Here is an 11,244-nt window from a genome sequence, read left to right as displayed (position 1 = left end):
ATAGTGTGGCATGAAACCCTTATAAAGCAGGTGGGAGTGAAGGATTTTCCGGTTAGATTAAGACCTCGTATTCCCACATTCAGTGCATGGACAACACATAAAACCATTCTACTTGTTTGCCTCACCGCATCGAGAAACTCATGCACGCCCTTAATGTACTCGCGGGTGTGTCTGTCACCGTACATCCGTTGCCGGTTCATCTGCGTGCATTATATATAATTAAGTGTCCAAATTAATAGAAGTTCATCATCACATTAAAACCAAAGTGCATACATAGTTCTCATCTAACAACATATAGCTCTCCAGAGCATCTAATTAATTAAACCATACATTGAAACTATGTAAAACATTTCAATGCGAAAACAAATGCGATCATAATCGCAACCAAGGTAACAATTGATCCAACGGCATAATGATACCAAGCCTCGGTATGAATGGCATATTTTCTAATCTTTCTAATCTTCAAGCGCATTGCATCCATCTTGATCTTGTGATGATCGACGACATCCGCAACATGCAACTCCAATATCATCTTCTCCTCCGCAATTTTTTTTATTTTTTCCTTCAACAAATTGTTTTCTTCTTCAACTAAATTTAACCTCTCGACAATAGGGTCGGTTGGCATTTCCGATTCACATACATCCTACATAAATAATATCTATGTCACGTTGGTCGGCATAATTTTCATAAACAATAAATGAACCAATAGTTATAAAGATAATATATATACCACATCCGAATCATAGACAGGACGAGGGATGACGGGGGCGGATACCAAAACCATCGCACTATATAAGATGCAATAATAAAAGTAAGAAAATAATACAAGTATCTATGTAAACATACAAGTAAGAATATTTTTCCTTTCAGAAAGAAGATAAGAACAAGACGCTCACCACGGTGGTGCCGGCGATGAGCTCGGCGCGGGTGATCGACGGCGGTGAAGATGGGGACGGGGCGTGACGGACCGCTAAAACTAGACAAATATTATGGAAAATGGAGGTTGGAGGTCGAGCTTGGAGAGGAGAAAGATTAAGTAGTGTAGCTCGAGCATTTCATCGAACACCTTGTGTGCATAGGAGGTGAGCTAGAGCACCACCAAGCCCTCTACCCCTCGACCAGAGAAAAATAGAGCACTGGGGTGTTCTGCTCGCGAGTGAGGGGTATATATAGGCACCTCATTGGTCCCGGTTGGTGACATGAACCAGGACTAAAGGGGAGCCTTTGGTCCCGGTTCAAGCCACCAACTGGGACCAATGATGGTGGGCCAGGAGCGAGGCCCATTGGTCCCGGTTCATCCCACCAACCGGGACCAAAAGGTCTAGATGAACCGGGACCAATGGCCCACGTGGCCCGGCCGGCCCCCTGGGCTCACGAACCGGGACCAATGCCCCCATTGGTCCCGGTTCTGGACTGAACCGGGACTAATGGGATGACCCGGCCTGGACCAAAGCCCTGTTTTCTACTAGTGAATTATAGCCCTTTTCCTAGCCGTGATACCCGTATGAAGGGAGTATTATTTCACAATTGAAAGGAGGAAGACCGAATTGCCTCAATTTATCTTGGATTAAATTAGGTAGTTGTGGTAAATGCTTTTTGAATTTTTCATATCTTTAAGCAGACTTCAAATTTAAAGATCTAATTTGGAGTATTTTGTATGGGAACAATTTGAGATTGTCCGAAATGATTTTCCAAGAGTCCCCAAATTTGGCACTCATGCCCTGGTACCAGAAAATAAAAATGCATATTACACCAGGTGTAAGAAGGGCCATTATATGGACTGCGGATTTTCAGAGGCCGAGCCACAGGCAGGCCGGTATCGTGGGCGTTGGTTTGGGCCTTGGGATGTGCACCCCAGTCAGTGCGTGGCAGGCCTATGGACTGAAATACAGCCTGCGATACGGCTAGTGGATGTGTAGGCGTATTGTGTGCGGCCCATCCAAAGCGTCTGTCCCCGCGCGTCGTTGGCTTGGACCAAGGTTAGGGCCCATGTTAGGTCCTTCGAAACAGCACATGTGAGAGAATCTTGTCAGGCACACCCCCTCGCGCGGCTGGGTTGGCTGGCGTGGGATAAACCACAGCCACGCAGCGGGTCGTCTTCTCCATTCCAATCTGCATCAGTTCGTCTAACAGCGGCGGCCGTGCTGTTCCGGCGCCGGCGAGATGTCTACCAATGGTGTCGAGATTAATGGGTACGTTTTGTTCTCCCTCCGGCCAACCGTCTTTGCTACTAACCGGCACAGATTTGGGGGATTTCTCACCGAGTTGGCTGCTCCCTCAATTCATAGGATTTCTGCTGCGTCCGGTGCGAGGAGCACTTCCGTCTTGCCATTGGAGTCCCAGGATTCCATGAGCGTCCCAAACGACGTGTTCGCTGCCGCCGGTTGTGCTCGGCCGCATGTGGATGCAGTGGTGGGCGAGGTGTGCTCTGAAGCCACCAGCGGCTGGACGCGCAGGTCAGTGAAAATCAATCCCCTCTTTTTTTCTTTGTCTCTTGTTTTGCAATCTTAGATCTCTACCCTAGGCACGTTCTTAGTTACAGAAAGCAGTTGATTGTTTATGAGGCTTTGGGATTTGGTTCCTTGAAGTTTTTGACGGTTGTTTAGTTTGAGAATTTGTTATGCTGATTACTGCTAGCTGTATTGGATTACGTGGTTGGGAGCATTGTGGATCTCAGCTTATTAGTCTAGACGATGCTGGGAGCTGGTCTGTTGATGGTTGAGAAACTGGAAGAGAGAACTATGGGGTTTCCTAAACTGAATTTGTACATGAACCATGGGGATTTTGATTCCTGGAAGCTATTGACGATTGATTAGTTAAAGGACTTGGTCATATTATTCATGGATATATCTGTTGTCGTTGGGGTTCATGAAGGATTCATAATTTATTTAGATGTAGTTTCTCTCCGTATTTGTTAGATTCCCAAGCACCTGATTATTGTAAGTGAACTAGTGGGTTTCATATACTGAATTTGTTCATCAGTCTTTTGTTTTTGGTTCCTGGGAGTTTTCGATGGTTGTTTAGTTTGAGAATTTGTTCTGCTGATTACTCCAAGCTGTATTGGATTACGTAGTTGATTGTTTTTATGTAGATCTCAGGTTATTAGTCTAGATGATGCTGGGAGCTGGTCTGTCGATGGCTGAGAAACTAGAAGAGAGAACTGTGAGGTTTCGTAAACCGATTTTGTACATGAACCATTGGGATTTTGATTCCTGAAAGCTTTTGACGATTGATTAGTTTGAGGAATTGGTCATCTTATTCTTGTGAGCTTTTATTGGGCTACGTAGTTGATTATTTTACGACAGCTTGTTAGTCTGTATGATGCTTGGAGCTTTTCTGTTGACGGTCGAGGAACTTGAGACTGCCTGTGCCGAATATTATACACGCACCAGTCTCCTGCTTAGATCTTTTATGTGACTATTAATGTCATTCCAAAAGGCAATGGTTTTAATTAGTTGTTTTCTTGTGTGTCATCTCCTGCCGAGATGGTTATGCAGGGTCAGGGTGGGTAAAGCTCCCGAGGAGAGGGAGATGAATCCAAACAGGATTTCAGCTCCCGAAGTGTACAAATTGTGGTCTGCTTGGGCATCGACGCAATAACTGTGGCACGAGGAAATCTGGACCTTTTGAACCGAACTTTCTCTAAGGAACTAAATTCATAAGTCGTGCTGTTTCTTTGTCAGGACTGTCTTATTGTGCAATCATCATTGTGTCATTTGCACTCGGTTGACAATTAAAACTGTTTTATTTGGTCTGTTATGATCATTATTGTGTTAGTTTCATTTGAGACGTTGCTTATTTTTTTCGTGCTAGTGTTGGTTTCATTTGAGACACTAAGCTGAAACTTACCCATCATGATGGCTGGTTGAGCTTGCCTTTTGGTTGTGTTTGATTGTGTCCTTTGGTCGGCCTCATGTAACGAGAAACAGTTCAAAGAATACTGATCTCGGTGATCTATGGCTCCCATGTGTACCTAACTCTGAATCCCAAACAAAAACAGTTCCAATAATTCTGATCTCGCTAATTTATGGCTTCCATGTGTACATGACCAAGAATCCTGACAGGTAAGCAAGCAGACGTGCGTGGGTGAACTCCGGATTGACAGGGCCACTATCCTAGCTTTGACTAGGCCCATCCATTACAGCGTGACTCCCGGGTGAGCACGCCTGTTCTGACGGACACAGATGTGCCTGGCGAATGGTACATGCATTGAATGGCCGCGCCCTCTCTCCATTGGGGAATTGCTAACTACAAGAACAGGTATGGCATGCGATGAATTTGGCTGGCCGTGGCATCAGCCTGTGTTTTTCGTTTGCAAAAACACAATCAGTAAGATATGGTAAGCTTTTTTTATTTTCCAATGAGCGATAGAAAAGAAAATACTTACTGCTAAAAAATAGGGGTTAGTCACTTGCCACTGTGCTGTGCGTTTGCGTTGATCGGCTAGTTTGCCTGTTTTCATGGATGGCATGGAGGCGTTGGGGGAGGGGAGCGGTGTCCATGCATAGGAGATGCATGCCATTGGCTGTATGAGTTGACAGGTGATGGAAGCACTGCTCCCGAAATCTTTTCATGCTGGGCATCATGACGCTCCTTTTCTCGCTGCGGGACGCCCGGCAGTTGGTGACAAGATGTGTGCACGGGTACAATGCGCCGTCCATCTGTTCCCGTATTAACGTGCACAGAGACACCGGATCCATCACAGTCACTGTTCCAATCTTCAGGTGACTGCTCACTATTCTCTACTCGATTGATAACCATAGCTGCTTGGATCCCGCTAAATAAGTCAGACATCTTCGCCCTCTACGACTAATCCACCCTTGAATGAAAAACCTAGATAATGGAAGCAAGATCTAAGAACAATGGCGAGCGAGCATTACAATCGAACATTTAAATGCTAGGGGTGTGATTCGGGTGAGTACCTCTTGCCCTACTTGGGATGTTACCCTGCCAGACTGACGGAGAAGGACAAGCCTCGCCGCCGTCGACCAGCTCTACGGCGAGGGGGTTCTTCGTCCGCCTTGGTCCGTCTGGTGGATTCTCCTTGGGCGACGAAGAACAGAGGCCTGTGTTTGCCTTGCCTCTGCCTGAGGTGGGTGGAGGTAGATGACAAGGACGAGGGGTGATGTGAGGGCATAGTAAATTACGTGACGAGACGTCTCAGGGGAAAGCGACCCGGCCTGCACGGATGTGTGCTGTTCCTCGAAACCTGTACCTCGTGTAGATCAGGGCCACTAATTGGGTTGTTTTGGTTAGAGTAAACATACAAACGTGAACATGATGGCGATTCATTTTTCTGTGCGAAAAATCGCTGATCTAACATATGATGCTGCCTAAACTTGTTCCACTTTCTCTAACTTGATGAACAAATGAAAAATGTCGTGGCATGATTGTGATACTGTTTTGTGAATCTGTAATTAGCTAGTAATACTGTCAAAAGTGTCAAGCAAAGTCAAATGGTCGCAACAGTTAAACATGCTTGGTGCCTGGTAACAAACATGTGGGCGAAAAGTGTGTGTTGGCTGGACGATATTGATCCACGTCATCACTTGCTGAACGTGTGGTCGCCCATGTCCAACACTTGTTACGAATCATGCATGCACGCACATCTCCGAACAGGTACCAAACGAAGGCCGCCCATCAAGTACATGTCAGCTTTCCCTCTGAGGGCTAGGTCCCTTCTGCATGTGCGTGGGCCATGGCTGGGCCAATACGGGCCAAAAATAAATCAAATACGTGGTGTATACACTGGCAGCACGGATCCACATGGGAAATCGACGCCCAGAGATAGCGGCCTGCCTGCAGCGCGGCCGCTATTGGCATTTTTCGCATTATATGTCATATCTATTAAGCCAAATAATTTCACATCCTGATTAAATTATTCATTTGATGCTGACTAGCTTGATGATGGCTGCGTGTTTGGAAGGAATTTAGCTGACATGACTGAGCACGAAGCTGTTCATTATTGAAATAGATTCTCAAAGCAGCCAACATGATCAAGCAGATGGAGATTGATCAATCCCCGGCAGCATCCATCACTAGCGAAATCAAGAGTTTACTCGCGCGGGGTAGACATTTTTTTTATCGGTCATGTGCTCCATGCCTGTAATAGTGTTGCATATTGTTAGGTTAGATAGGGCATCATCACATGCATAGGCAGTATGGACCAAATGAGATTGGTTTGCTACACCAACACGATTGTAATGCCCCAGGTTAAGCAATAAAAATCTAATTTTTCCGCAAGAAAACAATATCATTTAATTCACCCATGGGTAAAACCGTCTTCCAAGGAAAGGAAGACACAAAAGCTTCAATTTGACTCCATATTTTCCTACTTCTAAAGTGATAAGGAATAATTGACGATCAGCATAAAACACAAACTAAGAAAATGCAGAAGTTACAGCTAGTATTATTAGGAGTACATTTTAAGTAGAGTAATTAGCTTGACATCATCCGACCATAAGACCCAAAGACCACCATCTCGGTGTTCCACAGGTGCAACAAATTAAAATTATCATCTATATGAAAATGATTGGCTAAATCCTCTTCAGTTCTAGCATATCAGATTCACGGGTGCAGGATTGGCTCGATGACAAGTTTTTTCAGAACGAAAAGGTGCCATAGCACCCGGGTGTCCCAACATCCCGCTATCCGGTGTGTCCAGCGTCTTTAAGATACGTTATGAGGACTAGACAGCAGGAGGCCATATCATCTGACCGCATGTTAATTAAGCACTCATTTTACAGTGTAGTACAGGACCGATCGTAGGCTGCAGGAGACAGGACAGCACCGTGTTAGCCTGGCACGGAGGTCAGGCCCTGCTGCTGTCGGTGAAAGGACAACTCATGGGTGCATGCGGTGGAAACTCATGGGTGCATGCGGTGGATAACACTACTGAGGCAGGCCCAGGGCTGGCGTCCCTGAGTCTTTCCATGCATGGTCGGCGCCCCGTAACCGATCTGATTTATTCTTCCACCCGAAGAATTATGGTAAATTATCGACGGTATATACGAGTGATTGATTTGTCAATTGTTCCACCGCTGGGATGTGTCTATGGCTGTCATGACGCATGCAAGCTTCCTCGCCACCACACAACACGCTCCAAATTGACTACCAGATCAGGCCTGAAAGCTGCTCTCAGATCAATCCCGGGAGATCGAACTGGATCCTCCCTTCTAATCATCTCCCGCCCGGTCCGAGCCTGAGACCATCAGCAAAGGACGACCGAACGAGATCCAGCCCTCCAAGCCAGGAAGTAACACATTACTACGATACAAAAGCAATTCAATCAACTATGATTTCTTCTTATGGCAGAGATTCAGCGTTTACAACCAAGCGAGATATCGATTCGCGACCCATCTCCGGCGAGAGGACAGACACACCCCGGCGAGAGAACTGCATGCGAGCAAGCTCTACCCTCTAGCAACGACGCGAATTACAAGAAGAGAAGGGCCCGCCATCTAGACTCTCGTCTCTCGCCCTATCGCTCATCTATTTCTTCTTCTCCTTCTGCTTCCTGCCGCCGCTGCTGGCCGGGACAACCTTCTCCGTCGCGGCGTAGAGCTCCTTGATCATGCGGTAGCGCTGTACCTTCCGCTGAATGCCGTCAACCTCGTGCTCCTCGTCCTCCTTCCAGTTAGTGGAGGCCTCAACCGCCGCCGCCGCCGGCGCCGGCGCCGGCTCTGGCTCCGACTCGGGCTGACTACTCTCTAGGGTTTTAGTCTTACTGGCGTATTGCGACATTGCGTTTCTTTGTTTGGTGGTCTGGGAGTCTGTCCTGGGCGGATACTTATAGTCGCTGGGGATTGGTGGCTCCTGCTTTTTATGGTAGGAAGTCATTCGCTTCTATAGTTATCCAGGGTGGCGCCTAATCCAATGTTTGGCTGAAACTCGCAGGAGCTCCGCGCGTCTCTCCAAATTGTGACTAAAATTGGCAGGAATTCATTTACATATAATATTTGCTTTTTCGTGCTGACAGGTCAAAATAGAAAGTATTGTCCCTTCGACTTTCTGGGCACAGCTGTCAGTAGAAGCATGGAAGAAAGGGGCACGGTCGAGGAGAGCAGGGCGTAGCCGGCGGGCTCTCCTCTGTGTTAAGCGATGAAGGGTGTGTACAACTGAACCCGTTTTGATGTTTTGCCTGATCCAATATCCACCATGGAAGTAGAACCACATTTTCCGGTGACAAAAAGTAGAATCACACCAAGTTTGAACTTTTCACAGAAATCAAGCCCACACACTACACACTTGCATGCCTATCATCAATACTACTCGAAGATGATCTCAAGGTGAATATTAATATATACTCGTATAAATTATATTGCAGAGGCAATTGGTTGAACCATGCACGAACTATCTATGAAAATTTAAAGCAGTATGTAAAGAAACTGACTCATCAGCTTAGACCGTGGAACATTGTGGTGGAAAGGATGACGAATCGGCACATGGGTGTGCAAAGGTGGAGGGGCAAAAGCACAAGAGAAAACAGCAAACTTCCAATCGCTAAACAAAATCGCTAGCTGTACGAGGACTGGAAATCTGTGTTCACCCGTACATGCCATTAGGCTGGTCATAGTGGGAGTAACATAGGTAGTAACATAGATGCCACATAAGCAAAATTGATGATGTGGCAAGTAGTTAATGAGGAGAGAGGCAAATAGAGTAACATAATATGTTACCATCACATAGCGGTTTCCAATGCATAATGAGTCTACAAAGTAATAAATGAAGGCAACTATATTACCACACGTATGACACTACCCACTATGAAGGTAGTAACATAGACTAGTAACATATGTATATTACTAGTCTAAGTTACTCTCCACTATGACCAGCCTTATAAAATCCAGTTGTTTCCAGCCGCCTTGAAGTACACCTATTTGCTTGCTGGTTGTATTCCCCGGGAACCAGCTCCCATTAATTTTTCTCTCTCTTTTTTTGAGACTGCTCTCATGTCCCACCCACTTATTGCTCAAATAAGTACGGCTTTAGGGCCGTCTTTTCGTCCAAAAAAATCCAGTTGTCTAACCAGTCTTTTCCCCTCTTTTTATGAAGGAAGCCAGTTGATTCAGAACATTTCTTCTAAAGATCAACTTATGCGCTCGTCCTGATCATCATCCGGACAGGGTGCCTCGTGATCTAGCAACTTATGCCAAAAATTGTTGGTATGGGCTGCTTCTTGCACCATGCACCTGTGGATGTGCAACCCCTCTTATCTTGGAGGAGTATAACCCAGTCATCCAACATTTTTTTATGGTGTCTCCCAATATGGTTGAAGCATGTCATCGGCGGTTTGGAGGGCAGGAACATGTTTGCCATTCTCACCTAGCTAGAACTACAAGTTTACTTCACCCTCAAAACCAATCTGCCGCTCAGCTCCCCCATCCTTTACCATAAATTTCTCCCACCTTCTTTTGATCCAACTGAGATACCAAAAGTATAAAGTATTCGGATGTTCCTGTATAGGTGGAAGTTCTGAGGTGTTGGTGTGGCGAGAGTCCCAAAGATGAAGAGCTACATGTCATACATTTATTGCACAAAGTTTTCATGTGTGCCAATTCCCACGATTCACCCCCTAAACTTGATGTATGCCACCATCTACCGGTATGTTTTAACACCTATTCGATAAGTTTTATGTTCTGTTACATGCCACTAACCATAATTTTATTAATTTTCAGTTCCCCTTCCCACAGCTGTCCATATTATCACTAGACAGACAAAGAGAAATCGGATTGGGTATATGCTGAACTTAAGCAGGGCCGATCCGGCAAAATCGGGGGCCCTGTGCCAAACTTTAAAATGAGGCCTATCTTTATAAAACTAGCAATAGTATATCTAGGCCTAGTCTTGACACGTGCGAGCCTCTCTGGCAATTTGATAAAATGAGGCCTCTCCACATATATATTTTTAGAAGGCTTGCTTATATTTCAGTAACAACTACAATATTGAACATATCATATAAATATTATCTTTGCTCATAAGTTATACTATATAATAACCGGATGGAAACTACTCATCATCTTATTATGACAATGTTGAATTGAAGAAAACAGCTGGTACATTTTCTTTCTGTACCCAGACATTACTTTGTACATGGCATCTTAGTATGAAACATGTAACACTGAAAATACGCAACTTATAAAATGAAGTTGAAATAAAAGCACCTGAAGGATGAAGACTAGGTCTGTCGCCTGTGTCCTGTTGTGGTGTTGCTGCAAGAATGAAATCATGCCTTAATAACATGAATCCAAATCCCACGGGACTTTGCCTTTGGAGAGTTGGACAGCCCCAAAAGATGTGGCTGCCAACAATCCCTTTCTGCTGCCCACCTTCTTGAACTCTCTCTAAAACGTATTGAATATGAGGATTAGGGGAGAACTAAGGGAGCAATACTATGGAATCAGATGGAGAGTAGGGAGAAAAACGAACAAACCTAGTAGAATAAAAAATTTGTGATCTTTGGGATGCCTTCGTCACGTGTTCGAGGAGGAAGAAGAAGTTTTTGGTGGTGTCGTCCTGACTGATGACTCGATCAGCGTCGCGGAGGAAGAGAGGAAAAAAAGATCACGAGCCGCCGCTGCAGCGTGGTCGCCGGAGGTTTGGATCTCCTCGAAACGAACGGTTTGACAGGGGACTGTGGGCTGTCGAGTCGAATCGGTGGCCTGCTGGCTGCTTCATCGCGCACATTGCATGCACAGCTCAAAAGTGAATTAAGCTGCCAGCCAGCCACTGGGCCCTCTCGTGTGCAGTGGGCTGCAGTTTCGAAAATCGGGGCCCCTGGAAAGTGGAGGCCCTGTGCGGGCGCACAGGTGGCACACCCATGGGCTCGGGCCTGAACTTAAGCATACATTGCCATGAGCATGGGAAAATTTGAGAGGGCTATGTATGATAAAAAGATGGCTGACAAGATGAGGAAGAAGCATAAGATGGTAAGGCTGAGGGAAAATGGCCCCTTGGACAATGAGATCTCATAATGTACCTTGATTTCATCATTGAGTTGTATATTTTAACCTATTATTGCCATATGGTATAAAATAGAGAGACGTGCTTGAAAATTCTCATAAAAATCAGAACATTTGGTCATCAATGTGCAGACCATCTCTTTATTAGTAGGCCGTAACAGTTAGATCTACATAACTATAGCTAGAAAGATCACACCCTTTAGATTTATATAACTGTGTCTACATAGATGGCATATGTTAAATCTTCGTAATTATACGTTGGTATATCACATCCGTTAGAACT

General features: G+C 45.4%; 1 long non-coding RNA gene across 1 annotated transcript; it reads left to right on the top strand.

Annotated features, from left to right (window-relative positions):
* The first annotated feature begins 2,000 nt into the window (after nucleotides 1-2,000).
* Nucleotides 2,001-3,787, top strand: LOC123104627 (uncharacterized). The gene is made up of 3 exons (XR_006450457.1): nucleotides 2,001-2,192; nucleotides 2,289-2,456; nucleotides 3,498-3,787. It is a non-coding gene; the product is annotated as an uncharacterized lncRNA (long non-coding RNA).
* Nucleotides 3,788-11,244: the final 7,457 nt, after the last annotated feature.

Source organism: Triticum aestivum, chromosome 5A (genome assembly GCF_018294505.1).
Source record: "Triticum aestivum cultivar Chinese Spring chromosome 5A, IWGSC CS RefSeq v2.1, whole genome shotgun sequence".
NCBI lineage: Eukaryota > Viridiplantae > Streptophyta > Magnoliopsida > Poales > Poaceae > Triticum > Triticum aestivum.
Note: the sequence above shows the minus strand (reverse complement) of the source record. Positions and strands in the feature narration are given on the sequence as shown.